General features: G+C 35.0%; 1 protein-coding gene across 6 annotated transcripts in view; it reads left to right on the top strand.

The window, feature by feature from the left end:
• The window catches only part of CELF2 (CUGBP Elav-like family member 2), a 974,186-nt gene that overhangs the window by 203,318 nt on the left and 744,697 nt on the right, over positions 1-26,171 (top strand). For all 6 annotated transcript variants that reach the window (XM_052000334.1, XM_052000335.1, XM_052000330.1 and 3 more), the window contains one exon: positions 24,736-24,787. The gene's annotated coding sequence lies outside the window, so the exon portion shown is untranslated. The remainder of the gene's footprint in view (positions 1-24,735; positions 24,788-26,171) is intronic.

Genomic DNA, 26,171 nt, shown 5'->3' with positions numbered 1-26,171 from the left:
TACCATTAGTGCGATCAGAAAAGAAGGTAGTTCTCAGAAAAGATAGATGGGTACAGGAATAGGAATGTGATGTCACAAAAGAGAAATTTTGCTGACCTCACAATTTTTCTAAAAAGTGTTTTTCTTAGTGTCTATCAGTAAAGTTTCCCTGGGAAGATTTCTTTTTGTTTTTGTTTTTCAGTTTCACAAACATACCAAGAAGGTTACATCAAATGGCCCCAGTCTAGACTAGTAGAGGCTTACTGTACACGGTGTCAATTCAGGCATCTTAACAAATATACTCATCAATCTTTTAAACAAAACAGTACATACCAAAGGATGCTTCTGTCTCTGCAAATTGATCGATAAATCAATCAAAAACATTTATTAAATACTTCTTATGTGCTAGGCTCAAGGAAAACAAAAAAAGGGCAAAAACATGCAAATGTTCAGATAAGCTCTGTCAGTGAAAACTCCAGATCCTTCCCCTTCCCCATCACAGGATCAGTCACCAGGCTTCTTTTCATTGCTACAACAATTGATAGTGCTAAATATTACAGCAGTCACATCTATCTTCATGCATAATTAAGAAAAGGATTAGATGCCTTGAAAATGAAAATCACTGATACAAGTTCCAAGGCTAGAAAAATTACCCAAATCCAGTATCTCTTCCTGTATTCGGTTTCATGGAATATTCATGATTAGATGTTATAAAAAATTAATAATGCACATTGTGACTAGAAACAGGTGCCACTGAGGTGGAACATGGTCATTTAGTTCTCACCTAGCACCTTGTGCTTTGCTGTCTTCTAATTGGTAGAATTAGAAATGAAGTGGACAATACCATTATACTAGGGCAAAGGGTGAAAAAGGAGAGACTGAGTGGTTTGAATAAACAAAATGAATGGAAAGGTGATTTCATTACCCAACTAACCCTTATAATATTAATTACCACAGGAAGCATAGGGAACCAATGAGTACTCCAGCACTACTTTCATACAAGCAGTGTGGTACAGTGGAAAGAACATTGAATCTAGATCCAAAAGCCTTGGGTTTGAATTCCATGAAAGTTATTTAATATTATTGAAACTTTGAGTAAGATATGTAATATCTTTGTGTCTCACCTTCCTCATAAAGGATTTGAATTTGAGGAATTCTCAAGAAGATTAGATTAAATAGGGTTAATATCCCCTCTATTTCTACATGTATGAACTTATATTTTTGTGATTGTACATACAAGGTGAGATGCTTCGGTGGCTCAAATTCACAATTTCAACCTTTCTTGGCTCTAAATCAGCCTGTCCCACCTCTTCCTATTTCCAATTTTCTTACATGATCCTTCATCAAATACATTGTTGTTATTCAGTTATATCAATCCTATGCAACTTTTCATTATCCCATTTGGAGTTTTCTTGGCAAAGATACTAGAAATGGTTTGCCACTTCCTTCTCTAGCTCATTTATACATGAGGAAACCAAGGTAAGCAGGATTAAATGTAGTAAGAGACAGAATTTGAACTCAGAAATGTGAGTCTTCCTGATCTCTAGCTCAGAGATCTACCTACTGTGCCACCAAGTTGTTCTAGACATAGAGATGTGTGCAATTTATACATGAATATATGTGTGTATGTATGAATCTTTTGTTTCATATTTTACTCTGATGTCATACCTCTAGAAAAAAAAAGTGGGATGATAACTTCTTATATATCTTCTTTGGGAGCATGTTTGAAATGGCCTTATCTATCTTTTGCAGGGAGGCTTTCCCAGTACTCCTGTTAACCTCCCCTTCAATTTATATATATATATATACATATGACTTCTGTCCAATTTGTATGTGTCTTGTATTTATTTACACAAAGGTGTTGTGTTCTTCATCTCAATATAATCTCTCTGAGAGCAAGGACTTTTTTGACTTTTTTTTTTTGATCCTCAGTGCTATTCACAGTGTCTGATATTCTGTAATTATTTAATAAATGTGTGTTTATTGATTTCTTAGGTTTATATTAGTTTCATAGCATTTCATTTGAAATGTTTTGTAGTATGCGTATGTGGGTAATAATAATGGGTTTTATATGTATACATATACATATATGATATCGCATATATTTATAAAACATGCACATACATACATATACATGCATATAATTATATTATTATTAAATCCTTGGATATTCAACAAGGTTGTTAACTTTCTAGGCAATTCAAACTCTTCTTTGCCTCCTGAAAAAACCCACTTCCAAGTTGCCTAATATTGGAGCAATACACCTAAGATCCATGTGACAATTCTCAGCCTTAACAATCTTGAAAGAGTCAGTGGCAATACTTAATTCTTTTTCCTTATGCCATGCTGTTTCTTCCTCTATCTTCTTGCATTTGCTACTTAAGGCACACTTTTGCACCCAGATAGGAATTATCTTTGAATGGAATTCAGTTTAAATGCTTCACCCAGGTTTTTTCCTTACTGTCTACTGGAAATATTTATTTACAGTCTTGAGTTTTTCTATATATTGATAACCAAGTTGATTGATCAGCTGGTTCAATAAGTCAAAGAAATCTCTACAAATGTCAATTTTTTCCTATTTTAGAACATTTTTTATTTAAAGTTTTGTTTCAAATTATATCTCTCCCTCCATCCCTGCCTGTCACCCTTCTCTCCTCCCTCCCTGAAATGGTAAGCACTCACATATAGATAATCCACATGCAATCATGTAGAACATTTACATATTAATCATTTTGTACAATAAGACTTAAATAAAAAAGAAAAATGAAAAAAAAAGTAAAAATCAGTAAGTTTCAGTCTATATTCAGTCAACATCAGTTCTTTCTCCGGAGGTGGATAATATGTTTCATCATTAGTCCTTTCAGTTTATTTTGTGTATTGCTGAGAATAGCTAAGTCATTCATAAATTTTCATCAAACAATGTTGCCATTATGGTGTACAACATTCTCTTAGTTCTGTTCACTTCACTATACTTCAGTTCACATAAGTCTTTCCAAGCTTTTTTGAAATTATCCTTCTTACTTCTTACAGCACAATAATATTCCATTATAATCACATACCACAGTTTGTTTAGTCATTCTCCTGATGGACATCTCTTTGACTTCCAGTTCTTAGAGACCACGAAAAACTACTTAAACATTTTTGGTACAAATAGGTTCTTTTTTCCTTTTTTTGGATGTCACAAATGACATTTCTTAGTATTCTAGGAGAAGATATGTGTGCCTAGTTACTTCAAAATGGTGCATTAATCTTTGAACTATGCTCTTCTCAAAAGCATTATTATTACTACTTTTCATTCTATTTGACTTCTGGGAAGGAAAGTTTCCCAGCTGACCATGGTCCTGCCTAGGATTCCATTGCTCTCCCCTTCAGAGCCCTATAATTGAAATGTTACCTATTACTTCACCTTTTCTTATGAAAAATTGTAACTTCTCAAGGCTCAAGTTTTCAATCCTGGATTTTCAGCTATGTTGCTTAAACTGATTTTTGCCCATCTATTCTTCTTTGAAAGAAGATACTATATATGTCTGAAGAATCTATTACCTACTGATATTTTTACTCCATCGAAGCTGAAGCAGGCAAAACTATGATTCTGATATACAATCCTACATATGCATACACACTTCATATAAAAAAAATGATAATGCTATTCCTGAGCCAATAACTCTATTTCCTTACTGTACTTGTTTTAATATCAAATGTTGAAATGGTATTTATTTTTAGTTTGCAAGGAATTATCAGCTAATAACATTATGTGTGTCTGTGTGGGGGGTTCTATCACATGTCTAGGAGGCAATGTAATAAAATGGAAGGAACACTGGCAAAGCAGTCAGAAAACCTCATTTCAAATCCCACTTCTAATATTTACTAGCTCTAGAACTTTGAAGAAGTGCCTTACCTTCTCTGATCCTCAGTTTTCACACCTGACAAGGAAATAGGTGGAATCAGGGCTGACTTTGAAGGTTACTTATCATTTTAATCTATCAGTCATGCTTTTATAGAGCTCCTACTATATATTAGAGACAGTGGGCATACAAATGAAAAATACATCCTCAGAAGGTACCTATGATTTTAACCAATGTCAATGTAATTAATCATTTTCTCTGAAAAGAAGTGAGCTAATCAGGCCCAGGAAGATTTCATCAGTTTCTTTCTAAGGAGAAGAATATGTCACCAGCAATAGCACCAAGTGTCCTAAAAATAGGAAAGAGATTTTTTTCTTCCACACATAGCACTTCTGTGTGACCATTTATTTATCAAACACATTATAGATTGTGAAAGCTTAAGATGAATTTGGGAACAGAAGATTTTTCCAAACAGTCTGATAATTTAGGAAAGTGTACATAATGGGAGAGTGCCCTTAAGGTTTTTAAAAACAGCAGGTACATGTAACTGCTTATTACTGGGAAGGGGCTAAAAGAATATGTAAGCCCATGAGACTAGGCCAGTACCCAATTGCCCTCTGCTGTGGCCTGACCCTGGCAACATACATTCAGAGGAGCCTGGACCATAGCAAAGCTGATCTCGTCATTTCCGCCTTTGTTGTGATTGCTATTGATCTCTGCAGTGGAATGAAACATGCCATCCCACAACTTCGATTGATTCTTGGAAGTGAAACAAAGAGACTGGCTGAACTGTGCTACAATTCTGCTCTTTTTGTGTGGTTAGACATAAACTTCACTCCAACAGCTTGAGTTGAATTCAAGCCTACCTAACACTTCCAGAGACTATTGAATAGGTTGTGAATACTGTTGCTGCTAGCAAGGAATAATAAAGAGCAGCACAAAGTACTTCTTTACCTCATATCAGTGTTTTTTTTTTTTTTTTTTTTTTATTAAATCCAACCTTGAGGATAATTCTTTAAATGCTCCCTATTGGAAGTAAAGTATTCTTTCAGTCAAGGCAGCTACTTCTTGTAGAGAACAGACTATTGAGAGATAGCACGCTTTAGAAAAGAAATCAAAATAATATACATTGAATGTATTCTTAGACTTCATTATTTAAGTTATTGGCATTATTATAAACTAACTTCTGAGTTATTTAAGTTTTTGTAACTAATTTTATTAGTTAATAATAAATTCTAACAGAAGCATTCAATGAAGATACAGCCCATCTGTTAGATTTATTTTTTTTTCTTCTATTCCTCACCCTCCCAAATGGCACAAAAGACTTGAACAGATATCATCTGATCTCGCAGGGCTCCCATTCCCACCACCAATGTTGGGACTATAGAACTCAAGTCCCTGACATTCTGTCCATGAGAGCCTGGGCAAATCATTTAATGTATCAATGTCCTCAGACAATTTGTTAAAACACAAGCTGCAGAAGAGGTACCAATCTGTCCCAGCAATGAGAGTTTCCTCCCCACAAGTTTTCTATTTTAGTGAGTCAGAGATCTAGTCCAAAAAAATTTAAGTTAGATGCTGCTTTCCTCATTGTATACAAAATGGCCCTGAGTAAGAAACATGTCTTATTCCCTAGCTCAGTATTCTTCCGTCCAGTCAGACTATATCAGGCCAAAAGCTAAGTGGGAAGTTAACATACCTACAGTGGCATTTAAATGAAGTACATACTTCACTACAAAACATAAAAGAAATTGTGGCAGTCTTTCTATTCCCCTCCTGCTAACTGCAGTAGAAAATTTGCCTAATGCTTCCTACCTGTCAATTTTCTTCCCAGCATTCAGATGTCATTATGATTCATGATCAGCTTGTAATTCACTAAGACTCTTAGAGTCTCTCCTGCCAAATTTATCCATAGTCCTTTGTTTTCTTTTTTTATATTTGGATAGCTTGGTGAGGTTTTCTAACACCTTCCACCAAGTGGACAAACTTGTCTTGTTCTTTTTGAATTTAATTGTTTTGTTCTTTTGACTATATCCCTAATTTATTGAAATCATCTTAAAAATGAAATCTAGAAGCTTTCAAATCATAATCATGTTGGGGAAAGTCTATTAAGCATTGACAGAATCAATGTTATTAACATAATGATAATTACATACTAAGAGTAGACAATGTTCAACTAGGACTCCAAAACATCACTATTGGGAAGATCTTAGGGTAGAAAAGGGAAGTAGAAGACCAGGTCAGGGAGCTGATCCGGACTTAATGAAGGCTGTAGGACCACATGAAATCCTATGCATACCTAAATATAATATAGACGGAATCTTTTCTCAATTTTTAATAGATTTACAACTGTCAAAAAATATTATTCATTTATCTTCTTTCTCTTCTATTTTCCAAATCAAGAATAGGATAATTTAGTTACTGATTACTTTGTCATCTTTTTATAGTTTGGGTGGCAGTATAGATAGAGTATTAGATCTAAATTCAAATACCATTTAAAATAACTTACTAACTGTGTGACCCTGGATAAATTCTATAACCTTCATTTGCCTCAGTTTCTTCATCTGTAAAATGGGGACAATAAGAGCACCTAATGTTGCTAGGTGTTTATCTAACAACAACCTAAAACCTCTCAATGTTGTTTTGGGAATAAAATGAGGGATTTGTAAAGTGTTTTTAAAATGTTAAAGCACTGAAAAAACATTAAATATTATTATTTGCTTAAAAAATGAGACAGTTATAAAAACATGAGCTTAAGAACTAGACTGCATTTCCAGTTGAAAAATGCATGTGACTGAAATTCTTCTGTGACTTGATGAGAGTCTATAGAGAAGAAACAGGGTTTTTTTGTTTTTTTTTTCTCTTTATTCAGACATTATGTTAAATTTGTATGGCAGGTTGTGTTCCCATTTGATGTGCTTACATATAATGAATGTATTCTACAAGAAGGCTTGAAAATTGTTTGGTTTCAGGTTATTAAAAAAAGTTCAAAATAAGCTACTTGGATTCCTGTTAGAAAAATGCTATTCAGATGATTTTACTTAATGTCAGGACTACCTCAAGTGCCTGATCATGAATGGCTTTTGTTCTTCAAGTTCTTCTTGACCTGCCTAATCCTTCAGTCTAAATTCATGAGGAAAATACAATCGTATTAAGGAGATCATGCTCTGTATACAAATAATTTTTCATTATTTACATAATGAGAGAATATTCTCCCAATCATATTTTTAGTCAGAGAATTGTTTGCTCGTCAATAAAACATTTATGCTTGCAAGTTTAAAATGTCCTCAGTGTTACAATATGTAAAGCAATTACAAACTCAGTAATTAGAAAAATGCACCAGTAACTTTCCTTATGTGACTGTTTGTTCTTCATGGAATCCCAGAATACCTGAGCTGCAAGGGACCTTAGAGATTACCTAACCAAAAATATACTAAATAAGAATCCCTTGAATAAGAATATATTTGAAAAATGGGAATTTACCCTTTGCTTGCCTACCTCTAGTCAGAGATATACCTAGGAATTCTAGTATCCCACAAGTCAATTCATGTGAGTTAAGAAAGGAGTCAGTGGGTGGAGGGAAAGTCTTAAAGATACATGGACCATGGAAGAATCTGACTTACACCCTGTGGAAATAGAGGGACAAAAGCCTCAGGTCAGTCCCTAGGGATAGGATGCTCAGTATCAGTACTAGAAAGAGTACCAAGACAAGGAGAAATCAAGAAAAGTCTCATCTGGGCTTTGGGAAGATCTCAAATCTCATTTAGTCAATTATTCTTCTTAGGCTTGGGAGAGTAGCAGAATGGACATGTTATGAGGAAATAAAATGTGCATAATACAATTATGTTGGGCATAGTTATCATCAATGTGGAAAGAAGATGGAGAGACATGGGAGATTATCCACACCTGCTTCATTATTTTGTCTCAGTTAACGTCTGCTCTTGCTCACCAAATTAGGGTGTGAGAAGGGCTGGTCAAATTTGGAAAGAACTTATGATTCTTATATGTGTCTTCTTTCATGTTACTTTTTTTGATAGAATGAACCTCTGATTTCCATTTACTGATGAGATTGGCGGTGGAGGGGATTTAGTATTCCTTTGTATAGGGAGAATGAGAATATTCAGTCCTGCATCCACACTTATTTGAACTATTGTATAGACAACTAGATAGTGCAATGGATAGAGTGCTGGGCCTGTAGTGAGTTCAAATATGGCTTCAAACTCTTATTAGCTGTGTGACTCTGAACAAGTCATTTAATCCTCCCTTGCCTTAGTTTCCCTGTCTAAAAAATAGGAATAATAATAGTATTTACTTCCCAAGATTTTTGTAATAAATGAGATAATATTTGTAAAGTATGTAGTTTGGTGCCTGACACATAGCAAGTACTATATAATGTGAGCTAACAATAGTAGTAATAGTAGTCTTGTATGACTTTTCATGACTCCATGAATCATCTTGTCCATGGAGTTTTCTTGGTAAAACTACCGGAGTGATTTACTATATCCTTCTCTAGTTTATTAAGATAAACAGAAGTTAAGTGACTTGTCCAGTGTCACACAGCTCTTAAGTGTCTGAGGCTAGATTTGAACTCAGGTCTTCCTGATTTTAGAACTAGCAATCTATGCACTGAGCTTTACAGATCTATTAATCATGAACAAATACACAAAAGAATATAACTACCTTTTAAAATGTCTCTAGGTGGAACATGATATTACCATTGACATTATGATTATTTCACCAATTAACAGAAAAGTTCTTTCTTTCGGTACATTTTATTATTTACTGTTCTTGTTTTATGGTGGACCTATACATGCAAGGTACTCCAAATATGTCACTCTTTTAGAAAAAAAAAATCACACTGCTTAGTGCTCTGAAGTCATGAGGATTTGCCCACTTTGTTTCCTAAAACAATTGAAGGTAACTTTGAGATTTTTCTGGTCCAACCTTATGACTGTTTTCAGTTTAGGAAAGTAATATCCAAGGAGATTCAGTAAAACACAGGTAGTTAGTAGTAGATCTAGTATCTGAACATAGGTTTTCCTATTCCAAACCAAGTTTTCTTTCCTCTATGCTGGTGACTGAGTCCCTATTGATGCCTGATATTACCCAATATTTTATATTATAGCCCCTGGTTCAATTCCTTGTGAGTCCCCTTTTCTCCTTGTACTATGATCACAAAATCTTATCTGGAATTTTGCTTCCGATCTTAGCTTGACATGGAACAAAAAAAGAGAAATAAACAACAAAAAATAGTAGCAAAACAACCAAAACAATAAAAATATGGGCCTTTAGGACAGCTTCTACCCTTTAAAGGATCTGAGAGTCCATAAAAACCCTTAATATTACAACATTAGATGACCCTTTGTGGACCAATAGATTCTTTCCATATTGGTCATTCTAATCCTGCCCTGTTGTTCAAGAGTGATTTTGAGAAAGACTTAAAAAAAGTAAAGAAAAGTTTGGGAAGAATGGCACAGGAAAAAAAGAGTATCTGATCCTACTCATATCTAGGGATTGCTGAGAAAATGAGTCCCAGGAACTCAGGACCTCCTGAATATCCCCTTTGACACTGTAGCATTGTTTTTGATGTGTTAATTGAGATAGTTGCATTAACTACATGCTGAAATGGAGTTCTGTCAGCACCACATCATGATGCAACCATAGCAACGCAACATCAAGATGTCTTCCTGCGACCCTTGCATTTCTACACAATAATAAAGCTGCATTCCACTGCTTCAAATTGAGCACCACTGTTCTCAAGGGTCTTATTTTCCACAATACAAGGGACCATTGTCCCACTACTTAGAAATAAGATGATGGTAGAAACAGAAACTGTTACTACAAACCCATCATGGTTTATTATTCCCGTCAAAGAGAAAGAGAAGAAGTCTTCAGGCAGATTAAGCCATAACATTAAAGAAACTAAAATACAAACCTTAACAATCATTCATTTTGCTTACTGTTGCCATGTAGAGCCAAGTTACCCTGTGAAGAAACTTGCCCAAGAATAGCAATCATCATTTTTATTATGCTTAGGACATTCTGCCACAGTTTTTCTCTCAGTAAACAACCAGAGGTTGGTATTTAGCATTGTGTAGGAGGAACAGACCTATAAATAGCAATTCTTTCTTAATGCCCCAAGAAAACTGAAATCTTGTGAAACAAGGTATTTCTATGCTGATAAAATAAAAATGTGTTCTTTGGGGATTTACTCTTATTTGAGGTTATTTCCAAGCGCTATATATCATTTTTAGCTGCCAATGTCATTAAACATATTTGGCTGCTTCAGAATGACTATTTTAGCCATGTTGAAGGGGCTAAATTATAATCTCTCCTCTAGAGTAAACTTTTAGGAGATTACAGAAATAGGGAAGTGAGATTCCGCAAAGCAAATCCTATGGTTTAGAAGCAAGAGGGAGTAAAAGAAAAAAAAGGTTGCTGCCCAATAGAGGGGATCAAAAGGATGGTTTTACTTTTGTCTCTTATTACTATACTTTTCATTTTTTGCTATGCATCAGAAAGTATTTATCCAATTGTGCTCATAATTGGAAGGCATGTTCTTTTTCTTAAAAACCTTTTCTTTTCCCTTGTTATGATCTCTGTGTGGCACTTATAGTAAAAAAAAAAAAAAACCCTCACAAATTGAACAAAATCAACTTCTTTATATAGCATCTATGGTTCACGAACTTATTGTAGATTTAAAAAAAAACAGTTGTATAATAATTATTAAGAAAATTGTAAGATTAAAAAAGTAGCCCCCTAATATGATATTTCAGAACAAAGTTTAAATAGTAAAAGAGTTAATTTTTGGATCCCAAAAGATCTTGACAGTTTAGAACATTAGGCTAAATCTTGTAAACTTATATATAATAGGAATTAATATGAGGTTTTCATTTGGGTTCAAAATAGCTTTAGTGGTGAGAGATGTACCAGCAGTTCATCTAAGATATAACAGGATTAGAAAAGTGGAAATACCCTATTTGTTTTTTTTTTTCTTTTAAAGGACAATTAAAAGAAGAAAGTAGAATCTGTAGCCTGTAGGTCATTTACTTTGACTCTTGTTCCTAAAAAATATTCTAAAAGTATAATTAAAAGAGGGTTAGTAGACATAAAAGAAAGGCAGTCACAATCACAAAGCAGCAGAGCCAATATAGCTCCTTCCAGAATAAGTCTTGCTAGGTGAATAGCTTCATCTTTTTCATGAATTATAGACCAATAAATCAAGAGAATTCTGTAAATATAATTCACCCATATTTTTGCAAAACATTTACAAAATCTTCCATGCTATTCTTATTCAGATAAAAGGAGTGAGATTGATTAATTGGAATTAGTTGAATGGTCAGATCTCCAAAAAAGTCATTAATAATTAGATGTCAGCTTAGAATATAGTGTCTGCTATATCTTCCTGGGACCTGTGCTTGCACATATAATACATAAACCATGATGTCTTGAATAAAGGAATAGATGATATTAATATCATACTTGTAATGACATAAAACTAGAGGTGATAGCTAACATGTTTAATGACAGAATCAAGATCTAAACCTTTTCTACTATATCCTGCCTTGGAAAGATCTTTCTGAAGTCATGTATTGAGTTCTGGCTCTAACATTTTAGAAATAATAATAATAATAATAATTCCTGTTTTAAATTTGAAGTATGCTTTCTATATGCTATCTATTTACATCCTTACAATATCCATGAAGAGGTGCTATTATTACCCTCATTTTGTAGAAGACAAAGGTAATCAGGGTTAGTTAATAAAGAATTTACTTGAGAATCAGGAGAAAAAGGGTATTCATCCCTGCCTTTGACACACAGGACTCAGTTGCCCTGAACAAGTGACTTAAGTTCTCAGTCCAAGACAACTCTCTATGATAACAGGTTTCCAAGCAGTTGCTAGCTTACATTGGTAGAGAGAGTTTGCTACATGAATAAAATCAGAGGTTTGGAAAAAGAAAAAAAGAAGGAAAAGAAATAATATTAAAACTGAAGCACTCAGTCACTCAGCTAATAAGTATCTAAGGCAGAATTTAAACCCTAGTCTTCCTAATATCAAGTTCAACTCTCTATCCATAGTGACTGACTTTCCCTAATAAACATTTGCTAGAGAACATAAGAGAAGGAAGAATAGGACTGTGAAATTAATCAAGATTAAATGATAGAAAAATCAGTTGAAGAAATTATGTATATTTAGACTGGAAAAGAAAAGAATTAGAGGAAACGTGATAATATTCTCTCAGTATTTAAAATATCATCACGTGGAAGACAGACTTTTTCTTGTCTCCAGTTAGAAAGACAAAGAACAGAGGTCAGTAGCTAGAAAAAAGGGGCAGGAACTCCATTCTCTTAGATCCAGCTGTTAACAAATCCTGTGGTCTTCATATCACAGTCAAAAGCAAAAACAGTTCAATTAGGAAAAGCATAGCACTATCAAGAAGCAACAAGCAACAGACAATATAACAAATGGTCATTAATTTCAGTTAGAACTTGTTTTCTTTCTCAACTTTCCTCCTATCATCACTAGGCTAAAATCCAATTGTTCCATTTCTCTTCAATACAGCATGAGAAGAGAAATTAAGCAGCCACTCATAGGAGTAGTATTAGTCAACAGCACAATGCTTTAAGTATGTTGATTTAACATATGGCTCAGGTAGTTGTGGGACCCTTAGGTCCACCATGTAGAGGCTTCCTAACTGTTCCACTAAGTATGGCTCAGCATAATGGGAATGAAGATCCCACTGGCTGCTCCAGTGCCTTACATGTACAAGAGAACGATTTTTGCCTATCTCATCATGACTGGTTGGGACATCATTTATAGTGTCCCAGTCTTTTTCTTCAACTTATCATCTTGGGTTTTGTTTGTTTGTTTGTTTTTAAATCCCCACCATCATATGCTTATGTATTCCAAAATCACATTCTTTATGTACCAAGAATACAAGGAAAAAAGGAAAAATCAAATTCAATGTACTTGCAATGTACCAGAGTGTCTTCCTTTCCAATGAAAGTGTTGTTAGTTTACTTTTCAATTGTGTATTTTTCCCCTCCCAATTACATTGACACTAAGGCTCACAAATTATGAAGTAATACCCCATAAATTATAGGGTATGCTTTTTTCTGTTGTTTTTGTTTTGGAGGGGTTGTAGTAGTGGTAGTAGAGTTTCAATAAATATTTTTTCGATGGACAGATGAACAAAATTATAGATAAATCAAACCTTGGATGACCTGAAAAGGATACAAACAAAATTTTTCTAATTTGAAACCAAAGTTTATGTCCATACTATAAACAGGTTGATTTAAAGGTCCGTTTTATTAAGAAATGGTCCCAGTCCTATTTTTCTGGGGTCATCTTATTGAGATTTTATGATCTGATTTAATTTAGTGACTTTATTTGGGCAACTTGAGCTAATCTTCCTTCATTCTCACACCTGCTGCAAAACTATTTGGCATTGGATTTCTATTTCTCAAACTGACTAGGCTCAAACCGTTTTTTTTTTTTAAGTTGACAAATTAAGGCAATTCAGGTAGTAGGATAAGTTTTTTTTTTCCCCAGTAGCTGAGAGATTGCCAGATTTACTGTATAAACTAAAATCATCTTGCCTGCAAATCAAATATAACCAAGAAAAATAACAATACCTACAAATGAAGCCAGTGTGAAGCCACTCAGCACTGTGGTCCTGGATTAATCATGTTGCTCTTTGAAAATTCAAAGCTTTTAATCATCTAACTCTGCAGTCTTTGGTTAAAATTCATGGGCATTTTACAAGTGTTATTTTGGCCCCCAAGACTCCTGTATTGTTCAATAAGTACAGTAAAAACCTGTTTTAAAAAAGAAAAAAAATGTCAAATTGAATAAAAGAGATGCAAAGGTCAAAATTTGTTCCTAGGATCATAGTAATAGGGATGTACATAGAAAATCTCATGGAAATCAAACTTAATTCATGAGCATTTTGCAACTTCCACAAATGATTTGAAGATAATGTTAATTTCCTATTGCGCTAAGAATATTGGACTATGAATTAACTTCTGCTCTCCCAAATTACAAGATGCAACAAAATTGGAAACAACCATCCAAGGTTCCAATCTTTTTCTTGAGACCAGTAAAAACCTGCAGAAGCACAGAATCACAGATTTGGAAGGAATCTCAGAGACCAAATAGTCCAAACCCCAGTTGAACAGGAAATCACTCTTAAAATATACCTGAAAGATAGTCATTCAGTTTTTACTTGGAAACTTCTGTTGTGAAAGAGAGTCTACACTGGCATCATATTAGCTTTTAAAAGATAAATCAAAAATCTTAGTGACATCTATTTGTAGCTTTTCCTTGAAGTCCTTTCTGGTGCTGTCTAATATCAATTGACTTCATAATTTTTCATTTCCCTATCTTGAGAATAGAAATTCACTTCGAACATGTAGCATCTAGCTAGGCGAATAAAGACTCCATCCACTCCAACCAAAAATAGTAGGTAGTCTTTTTTTTTTCATCAGAACTCCCTAACCTACCCAACATTACTGCTTTCTCAGGCTTTTAGGTGTTCTAAGCCTTTCTTATTTGTGACAAAGTCCTAAAGCTATTGGAAATCAGTCCTAGGTCTTCCTAATCAAAGTGTGGCTCTTGGTTGACTATACCCTGTTATCTCTCAGAAAGATATTTAGTGAAATTAATAACATAAAATTATACAATCATATATTTAGAATAAGATAGCTCTTACAAGTCATTTGGTTCATTCTCTTAATTCCATATAGGGGAAAGCTGAAGTAAAGAAATGAAGCAAATTGGCAAAGTTATTTAGCTATAAATAGCAAAACTGGTTTTGAATCTAGTTCCTCTGACTGCAAATCCAATTTATCCCTATTTTAAAAATGAGGAAACTGAGGCACAGAAAGTTTTATTTTCTAGACTAAAACAGTCAGGAAGAGGCATAATCATCCACTTGATGACTTGTTATAGAAGGGATTCTTGTTTAGGCACTTTAAAATATCTTCTATCTCTCAGAATTACTCTTTCCTTCTCTAAAAGCAGATAGTCTAAATTCAGTGAGGTCATCACTATACCATGTTGAGAATTTATCCCAGCTGTTTTTACACTGGCTCTCTTTCTCTCACATACACACACACAGACACACACACACATACACACACACAAATATATATATTCCTCCAAAAGAATAAAAAAGAAAGAGGAAAACGAGCAGGGATAGGATAGAGACACCCAAAAGAATGTGGTTTGCTTAGTAATTATAAAATGTTTTAAGGAGTCAGGTTGAGAAAGTACATGCTATGAGAATAGTTTTTAAATCAGCCTTACGATCTCAGTGGTTGTCCTTGTTACCCACATTGTTGGAATGAACCAGTACAGCATTTTAAAAAATAAGGCAGTTGACTCAGGAGAGTGCTTGGGATCAGCTTCCCAAACCATTGCCTACAACCCTACATGTTAACAAAAATTGAACAGGCCTTTTTTGTTTTGGAAAATGATGTATTCAGCATACATCCCTAATTTTTCTGCCTTCCAAATAAATAATATCCATCTGTACTAATGACTGCTGGGCCTGTGTTTGCAGATGACAGCAAATTGAAACGGCATTATTTTTTAAACACAAAAGGCCTTAGGAATAGTCCCAAGCCTAGTCACAATTGTAAATCGGCATGGAAATGTTTCCTATCACTTAAACAGCACGTTAGCCTGAATTTATTGAATTTGTCCCAGGAATATCTAAGGAGCTTTTTTAGTTATGTCTAAAGGAACAATCTTAGGCTTATTGATGGATCTTTTAAATGCCATACAGTGTCTGGGCTTATGTAAATTAGATTTTCAAAAAAAAATGCCTATTTGTGTGTTCTCATTAGACCCAGACTGAGGATAAGCATATATTGTGGAATGGAAAGACCAGATTGAAATAAATTTGAGCTTTTCAACATTACTGATGTATATCCCATACCATTTCCCAGTCAGGATTATCCCAAGGGCCATAGGTTGGCAGCATATTTTCTTTTCTCCATTTGAAGTAACTTGAAGTCTGTCTACACATTACCAGTTCAACCATTTTGACAGAATTAATTAGTCAATTCACATGTATAGGGGGAATCAATATACCCAGGAAAGCATTCTGGCTAGCTTACTTTAAAAAAAAAAAAAAAGTATTTAAGAGAAGATTTGGAATAGACACATTGGACCACATTTAAGCACCCTAATTTATTAGATTAGATTTAAATTGAGCAATTATGGACCCTTATATCACTGTGTTCTTGTTTAAAACCTTCCATGTAACTTTCATTCATATTCCAGTTCTGTCAGCCTATGGAATCCACTGGTCCTGCCTTTAATAAGTTATTACTCTGTCTTTCTTGATTTAAGAAGACAGTTCTCCATCTGTTCAAGAACTTGGCAATTGTCATAAATGTTCTTTGATATAATTATCCTTCAGTAAAATGTAATCTCCCTGGGGAAGAGGCTGTTTTAATTTGGGCTTCCTATCTTTACCACCTAGCATTGTATGACACATAATTTTTGTTCTCATTCTCAATAAATGTTTTAAACTGAATTGAATCGAGTTGACATGCATCATGTGATGCAAGAAAACTTTGCTTAATATCTATTTGGATCACAACACATTCTCAGATTAGAAAGTGCTCCTTCTCCCCTCCCCATAATCCAGGATTTTGATTCCTGTAAGTAAGAAAATGAACTAAATAACTTTAAAAACCTATTTGAAAATAAGGGCTAAAATTTGAAAAGATTTATTTGTTACTCTAGTCGATCAGAAAATGAGTTGTAAACCTGCCCCATTTTCCTGAGCATTCTAGTTAACTGAGATGTTGATGAGGCAATGTGATAAAGTGAAAAAAAATCAGAGCTTTTAGTGGGAGTTTTTGTACCATGGGCAAGAAGCAGGAAAGGAGCCCTGAAAAGAGATACCATTTTTTGTTTGACAATCAAGAATCTTAGAACACCTAAGGATGATAATTCTGAACATCAGTGATCTTTGTAAATAAAGAACATAGCCTGAAAGTTAGTTTGTTGTTATTTTTTAATAAACCTGTGTTAAGTTTTGTTTTATTACTCTTAAAAGTTAAGTGCAGAAAGAATTGATTAGGTTGATTAAAACCTAATTCAGGTTTTAAAGTCCTGAATGATTGTTTGCAATTAAGAGTAATTTCACTGTATCTTTCAATAACAAAATTTTAGGTTTTAACTGAATGCCAGTCCTCATGCTTGAAACTAGGGATAAGAAGTCAAAAATGAAAGAGGTACTATCCTCTAGGTGATTTTTAAGGAGAAACCACATGTACATAGAATATCATATGTAATTTAATTTCTAGGAGGAAGCCAGTAGGAAATAGGTATGATAGATAAATATCAAGACAGGATTCCTATAAAAGGTATCCCTAAAACTGAAATTTGGAAGAAACTGGGGATTTTGTGAGGTCAAAGTGGAGAAGGAGCCCACTAGAGGCAAGGGATCCATTCTGAGCAAAAGCCAAGAGATAATAAATGTAATGTTGTATATGGAGGGCAGCAAAGAGGCTACCCTGTTTGTATGTAGATGCAAGTACGATATGTGATGGATAAAAGACCTGAATTCAAATGTGACCTAAGACACTTAACACTGATTGGCTGTGTGATACTGGGCAAGTTATTTAACCCTAATTGCCTTACTAAAAACAAATACATTGAATATGTAAAAAAGGTAAGTGTATAATAAACCTTTAGAGGTAAGCCAGAGTTAGATTTATGAAAGGGAAAAGTTTATAGTTCTGTATCTGAGAGAATATATCTATATATGAAAAGTAAGCTGGAATCACTGAAGCTTTTGGAGCCCAGGAGTGAAGATATCAGAGCTATTCTTCACTGTGGCAGCTGAGTGAAAGCTGGATTGGAAAGGATAGACACAGAAGGCAGGAAAACTTACTTGAAACCTACTGAAATGGTTGAGATGAGATGGGATGAAGTCTTGAATTGGGGTGGTAACTAGGAAAGAAGAGAGGAAGAAATAGGTTGTATATGTGGAAATAGAATCAAAAAACTTGGGAACCAGTTAGATATAAAAGGTCAGAGAGAAGGAAAGGCTGCTAACTGAGTGATTGAAAGGATGTTAACTGGGTAACTAGAGGAACAATGATATCTTCAATAGAAATAGGGGGATTAGGAAGAGAAAAGAGTTGAAGGAAACATTTATTACAATGTGTTTTTATATTTTAAAATTTTTAATACTTCTAGTAGTTCTGGGTAAAAGAGCATTTTTTAACATTCCTATTTTACACAAAGAGAAACTGAGGTTTGTTAAGGTTTTATAACTCCTCCAGTATCATTTAGTTAGTGGTAAGAAGGGGAGTAAAATTCTAGCTTTTTGCCTCTCAGAGTATGGCTGTCTACCTGACTCTACTACCATGATGTAAGTAGGACATCAAATTGGTTTATTATATATTATAAAAGAATGAAGGTCTTTGTCAAAGGCTAGAGTATACCCCACTAAGGTTCAGAGGTCTAAAGATTTGATATGGAGAAAATTTTTCCTAACAATTAGTACTATCCAAAAAAGGTAATGAGCTGCTAGTGTAAGAAAACCTGGGTTCAAATACTGTTTCTTAAATTTCATGAAATTTCATTAAATGTGGATGACTAAACATATCTCAAAGGATCATTGTGATGCCCAAATGACCTAAAATGACATATGAATGGCTCAGTAGACAGAGCTCTAGACCTGAAGTCAAGAAGACCTCAGTTCAAATCCAATCTTAGATATTACTAATTGTGTGACCCTGGGCAAGTCACTTAACCCTATTTGCTTCAGTTTCCTCATCTGCAAAATAAGCTAGAGAAGAAAATGGCAAACCATTCCAATTTCTTTGCCAAGAAGACCCAAAATGGGGTCATGAAGTGCCGGACATTGAACAAAAACTAACTCCCTTGGATTTATATGCTATATCCCAAGTCAACCAAAAAAATGAGATATGTGTTGGTGGAAAAGATTCCTACACAGGGAATTCCCTATACTGGGGATAAAGCCTTAGATTCTTCATGCTTGTTATTGTGTGTTGTGCCATCACCGGAAGTCAGATCCTTATCCTTATGTAGATCAGATTTCATGGCCACTCACGCTCTTAGATTCTGTAATTATTTGTGAATACCCTGGATTTCAGTTGCTGAGAGGACATGTAAAACATGCACACACACAGAGTGTATAACTTCAAATTGTGGACAGAAATAAAAATCTATGAATAATGTGTTAAAATGATTTTTTTGGGGGGGAATGCAAAACCTGTGCATTAATGATTAATTAAGAGAGTTATAAACTCCTCAGGCTGAACCTGCACCTCCAATAACAGTCACTAAGGATCTATGTACATCAATGTTACATTTAATTGGACAGTCCAGAATACTTAAAGACTTTTAGATTTCTGTTAACTAAAAACAACACTACTAGTATCCTTTCCACCAATAAGGAAAAAATACTGATCTTGAGTAGGGATTCAAATTTTGGCTATTATGGCTTAACCACTTACCTGTGTGACCTCATCAATTTCCTTACCTGTAAATAAGGAAGTGAAGCTGATGCCCTCTGAGCCTCCCCTCTCCCCCAACTCCCAGCTCTAAATCTATACTCCTTTGATCCTTTATCCCCTAACACTATGATATTGGAGAAATGCTGAAGGAAAAAGAAATTCATCACTAGTGGGCAATCTTCTGGCAATGAATCTTTTAGCACTCAGTTTATTCCTTTGTTGAACAACTGTACAACCTCTTGCAAGACAAATGCTTTCAATCTTTTTCACTTAGTAGGACCTATTGGAAGTTGTGATTTGTTTGGCTGCCTTTGCATAGTTATATCTATGACGAGGCTTCAGAGTAGGATTTCAGTGAAGGAGTATTGAACATACTAATTTTAATTCAGTGAATTTAATTGGCTTGGCCTTTGTAAACATTCATTATTCAGAGGGCCTGATCACGGTAACCCTAGTTGCTTAACCTTTAATTGCCTTCATTTATTAACATTAGCAAGCTTTTTTTTGAATACAGTTTCAAAAAAAAAAAAAACCCAGGCTGCTTTAGCCCAGCTGCTACCTGTTTTGCTTGACAGATGTAAGGTACTGATGACTATAGCACTAGATAGCCTAAGGAAACTCACCTGCCAGGATGGTTCTCTTGGGATGATGGGCTTTAGTTGCAGGGTGTTATTGTAACACTTTGGGAAGATCTCACTCCTTTTATCATCAAGATTACAGGGAAACCAAATTAAGGCCATTTATATACTGGCTAAGTGAGCTGCATGATTTATGGGCACTGCCACTGAGTTGAGTCCTTTCTCTACCCCATCACTGGGATGCTGGCTGCTGGGTCTCTGGCACCAGTAAATGAATGATATGGCAGCTTCACAGAAGTCATTGCCACTTCTGGCAATATGGCAGCTGTTTTGAAGGGTTATTTGCAGCCTCTATTGGCAAAAGGGAATGCAACAGTGCGTGAAAGTCCTTCTTGGAACAATTCCCAGCAATGCGTATGAATTGCTTGTTTGCAGAAATTGTGGTCTCTCTCTAGACAATGGCTATGTCTTGAGAGTTCAATCAAATCAATATAAATATGGTTAAAAGGCAAAAATAATGTTGTAAAAATACGCAGTGTCAGGAAGCTTTGGTTTCAGTCCCTGGCTCTGACAACCACTTTGTAAACAACTCACAATCTCTGTGAACATCAGTTTTATCATCTGTAAAATGGTCGTAAAATACTTATGCTCTCCACTTGCTGAGATAGGTGTGAGGAAAGTGTTTTGTAAACCTTGAAGCCCTAGGTAAGTGTGAGTTATTATCGCTTCAGTGAACTGCCAAGAAAGCGAACAGGGGGCTTTGGGGTCACATTGATTCCATTGTTCACATAGCTAGAATATGAAGACTAATCAATGTTAGTCTGCTAGTTTTGGCTTCATGAACAATGGAATCCTATCAAGCATGAAATCCAATTGCTTGACAATCAACTTGCAAACTGTCAATCTGATTGCTTTCAGAAACTCAACCAAAGTGTTAGGCAACCATGGAGGTTTCTGTCAAGAATTTCCATCTAGTCTCAAGATGCTGTTCACTGTGCAGAAGGCAATAGTAGGCTATTAATTTGTAACAACTTCCAAAAGTGAGTTCTTCCAAGCCACTGGATAGAAATGCACTAAGAGCTGAAAGGTGCAAAAGTTGTATATGAATGCATCCAAGAGCAAAAGATAAAAGATTTCAGCTCTTACAGCTTTAAATCCATTTTTGTTGAGTGAGAAGTAAGCATTGTAATCATTCAGCTACCACTGACCATTCCCAGAACATAATAAGTCCTAAAGGCAGAAAGTCTGGAAGCTCACTCATTGGACAAACATGTCTATGAGATTTTCTCACCCATCCTCTTGGATGTTCTCTCTTTTCTTGCATTGCTGACACTGCTCTGTCTTGATTCTTCTCTTACCATCTTACTGCCTTTTTTCCAGTCTGCTTTGCTAAATCACCAAATACATTCTGTCTGCTAACTACAGGCATCCCCTAAGGTTCTTTCCTGGGCTTCTTCTCTTGTCCCTGTACTCATTATCTTTTGTTAATCTCTTTAGCCTTCATAGTTTCAGTGATTATCCCTATGCAGAGAATCCATGTTATACATCTAGTTATAATCTCCTGAATGCCAGGCCTTCATTTGAAACTACATGGTGGAGGGGGAAGAGATCTCCATATGGATATTCCATAAGCATCTCAAATTCAATGTGTCCAAAACAGATTTCATTATATTCTCTCCACCCACACCCAAATCCATTCCTCCTCCACACTTCTCATTTCTGGTGATCATATCTCCATCTGCCTCATCAACCACCTAAATAACTTTAGAATTATCCATGATGTTTCTCTCTCCATCTCCATTTATATCTGAGTAGTTACTTAACTGATATTTCTATCTCCACTCTTACATCTTCTCTTCCCTATATTCACACAGCTTCAACCCCAATTCAGACCCTCATCTGCTCTGATTTAAAACTATTGTAATTGCATTCCAACAAATATCCTTGTGTCCACTATTTACCCTCTCTCCAATCTATCCTTCACACAAATTGATATTCCTAAAATGCAAATCTGATCAAGTCATTCATCTGCCCAAACTTTTTCAATATTCCTCCATGATTACAATTCAAGATCTTTAATCTGACATTTACATCCCTCCCCAATCTCTTCCACATCTTCAAGCTTTATTTCAGATTGCTTCCCTGACTTTGGCTTTTACAAATCATCCTATTTCCCACCTCTTACTGTCTTTGTGTGAATGGCCCACCAGGTCAAGAATTCACTCCTTTCTCATTTACACCAAAAAGAATTCCTAGTTTCCTTCAAATCATATATCAGATGCCACCTTATGTATAAGAAACTTTTTAATGCCCCTTTTAATATCTTTTTCCCTCTTGAAATGAATTTCCATCAATTCATATCTCCTTAACATTTACTTACTTGTGTGTAAGTTATATTCTTCAAGACAATGTGAACTCCTTGAGAACAGGCAACAATTGTACTTTTTTGTTTTCATATGAGTGAGATGCCTAGATGGCACTAGGGATACATTACTGTATCTCTGGTGAGGAAGACCTGAATTCAAATCCAGCCTTAGGTCCTTACTAGCTTTGTCATTTTATATCTCGCTGTCTGCCTCAGTTTCCTCATCTATAATATGGAATAAGAACATCACCCATTTCCCAGGATTGTTCTGAAGATCAAATGAGATAATATTTATAAAGTGCTTTGTAAACCTTAAAGTGCTTCATGAACACAATGCTATTATTATAGCAATGCTTAGCATGTGCCCTACACAAGATAGGTGCCTAAGCTTATTGAATGTATTTGAATGACTGCATAATAAATTAAGATCATTTGTCATAAAACCCATGGATCAGGGTCAAGCCACAACAAAGAAAGCCAGCACTTTAAATATTTGATAGATTTAGTTTGTATAGTTCTATAAAATTTAGAAATGCAGAAAGAGAGTGGGAGAAGAGGGAGGGGGAATTTTGTTTCATAGTAAAATAAGATAAATTTCCAGTTCTGTATATAAGGCACAACAAATGAAACCAATCAAATAGTCATGTGACCAACTCAGCTACTCTAATGTATATAGATCGTAGGGTTATAAGAACCCAGGATAGTGATGTTTCATTTGATCAACCTATCTAAAATGAAACATCCTTAAAGGAAGTCTGGGTTATCCATTTTGTTCATTTCATTGTGCAAATGTTACAGGAGTTTTTTTTTATTAAATATTTAAGATACTCTTCAATTTATGGGGAGGAAAATATATTTTCTAAGCATTTAGAGAAATGCTTCCTTAGAAAGGTTGAAGATTTTTGTCAAATGTTTTCTTTTGTTATCTTCAAGGATTGGCTATCAGATTTTCCCATAAACTCATCAATCAAAGAATTCATTCCTCTGGAAAATGTGAGGAGCAACTTCCATGTATGATCTTGAGTTACAAAGCTTTACTGTTTCTCTGGGTCATGCCTATGTGCAGGGCTAAACCTAGAGGCAAAATTATAACATAAATGAAGTTTATTGTTAGTTCCCTTAGATCCTACCCTTTCCTGCATATTTTTCCCCTTCTTGATGGCCCTCAACCCTCACTCAAATTCATGCTCTTTCCCACCACCTCTCTATCCTCATCAAATCAAAACTAACTTCCAGGGAAGGATTTCAGAAACACATACAAGTTTCAGGCTTCAAAATTTTCCCCCAGGATATTTCCATTTAAACAGCTGATAAGGACCTCTTTTGGCCTCATCAAAGAAATAAAGCTTCAATTTTGATGTTAGGTATCAGGCAGACTAATTATAGCAGGGTTTCTTTTATGTTTGGGGGCTTTAACTGGTGCCACTGAAACACAATCTCCCTTCTAGTAGAAGCAACTGGGGCAGAGTGAAAGGAATAGTAGCTTTGAAATGAGAAGGTCTGGGTTAGGAATGTCAGCCTTGCTACTCCCTGTCTTTGGTCAAGGTACTTAGCCTCTGAGGGCCTTGGTTTCCTCTTCTGTAAAATCAGGATAAAAATACCTGTCCCCCTCATAGGGTTATGGATGTGAAAGCACTTTGTAAAACATTATGTAAATACCAACATTTCATTTCTTTGTGAATCCAGCCTATTCCAGTGAGCAAACAAACCTCTGCATCTACATTTATTTCACTAGCTGTAGTGTGAATGAATTAGGACATAAAAATGTTTGTTGGATCGAGAGCATCTGAAATGCTTTGAGCTCTCGGGAACAAAACTGCTTTTGTTAATACAAGGTTGTGTTATTTGACCAAGAATTGAAAATGTTCTAACAAGAAAACAATGTATGTATAGGAAACAGGTTTCATTAACCATGATGCATCATCTGAACAGTATGATTAGGCATTATTCAGGATTAGAGTACCGGTGAAGCCCCATATTAAGCCACTAGACTGCCTTCCTTAGACATAAAAGCATTGATTTTCTTTCTCCTCTTTCTACTTAAAAGTGGGTGGGTAAAGGGGGCAAAATCCCACTGGTCCCAAGGTAAGTGTTTCTTTCTTCTGGAAAGAAGTTCGTCCTATAAACAGTCATGTTAAAAACATATATAGATATAGATTTTTTTTTTTTACTCTGATGAGAACTGAATCAGTAACATGCATACACCCCCTTCCCATTTTAGTTTATAATTTAGTATTCAGTTCAGATGTGTGGAGGGGAGGTTTTCATGAGGGCAGCCCAGAGAATTAGGCCCACCTGCTTAATTGGCAAGCATTTCTTTTGATTCCAACTAAAATCTAAGAGAAAAATAAGCAACAGGAAAAAGAAAAGAAAATTCCATAATTGTTGGGGGGGATTCTAAAGATAATGGTTGTTAAAAATCAGAGAACCAATTTTTTTTTAAATTTCTGTTGATATTTAGGTCTGCAGAGCTAGAGGAATAGAGGAATAAAGAGTGTGCCCGGGAAAAAGAGGTAAGTCTCTGTCTCTTATTGAGAATGTTTGACTGACAGTTTGAATAGTAACTACTAAACAGTTTGTGCTTATGGTTTTGTCCTTTGGCTTTCATTTTCTACTTTTTGGTACTGGGATGTTTCCTGTCATTTTCCTTCTGGGTTTTTCCCCTTATTCTTTTTGTTTTCTTTCCTTTTTTTGCTTCTTTCATTATTCCTTCCTTTCCTTAATTTTTTTTCCTCGTTTTTTAAATTTCCTCTAGGTCCAAATTCATTTCTCTTCCTATCTTGTTTCCATGATGGCATATTAAATTTTATTTATTCTAACTTAATCTTTGTATCTATATTTACTCTTGTCTCATAGTTGTCTCAAAGTTACTTTTCTTTTAGGCATGTGTTCTTTTAATTTTCCTTTCTTTCATTATGCAATAACAAACAAGGATTGTCAGAAACATTGCTTATGTCTTATCATGTTTTGGGATAAAGTTCATGGATTCACTTTTGAGAATGAAAGGAGTCATATTACTAGTTCCTCAATGATCTCCCGAAATGACAAAATTGTATGCCAACTAAAGATGTCTTTAGTGTCTCAGTGTTTTTTCTGACTTCAACTTTTCCATATGCCCCTTTTCCATACCACATATAACTATCAGGACTAGAGGGACAGATAAAATATGCCTTCACTCCCTTCTGACCAGGGCTATTTGAAAAAAATAGAACCAAACTTAAAGCAAAGAGTCATTCTCCCTCTTAAATAATTTAATACTGCAGCTGAGCTGTTCCTACTGTTCCTGTATCCAGCCATCATGGAGATTTATAGGGCTGCCCAGTGGCCAACAGAGCCCCAAAGATGCATTGAACCTAATTAGCCATTCTCCTGACCATCATTTCATAAAGATTGTTCATAAACCAATTTTTTTCTGTCTTCTGAGGGGCTTAAATCTCTTTTGCAATTCAATGGCAAGGGCCTGCATACTCTAGAGAATTGTTAATGAAAGATGATGTCTATTAATAGCACTTTCATTCATTAGGATTTTTTAATTTCTTTGAGTTGTGTTGAGTTTTACGCCTGTGGATTTTTTTTTTCATTTTTCATTACCTTTCATATTTGTGTTTCTTTTCAATGTTTTAATCCAATTACCAGCCCCATAAACAAGCATTTGTCACATCTATAGTAGGTGCACTGAACTGTGAGTGGAAGTGATTTCTGATTACAGACAGGCTAATTTTCAAGGGACAGGAGGAACAACATGCAGTGAACTGAATAAAAGAATAATGGAAGATACCTTGTTAGGTGACATATGGTACAGAATTAGAGCACAGATGGGGAATAGAGAAGTTACTTAATACTAAAACACATATGCATCACATATCTAATGGCCTTAGACAGAATTGTTTCTGTATT

This window comes from Antechinus flavipes, chromosome 5, assembly GCF_016432865.1.
Source record: "Antechinus flavipes isolate AdamAnt ecotype Samford, QLD, Australia chromosome 5, AdamAnt_v2, whole genome shotgun sequence".
NCBI classification, from domain to species: domain Eukaryota; kingdom Metazoa; phylum Chordata; class Mammalia; order Dasyuromorphia; family Dasyuridae; genus Antechinus; species Antechinus flavipes.
Note: the sequence above shows the minus strand (reverse complement) of the source record. Positions and strands in the feature narration are given on the sequence as shown.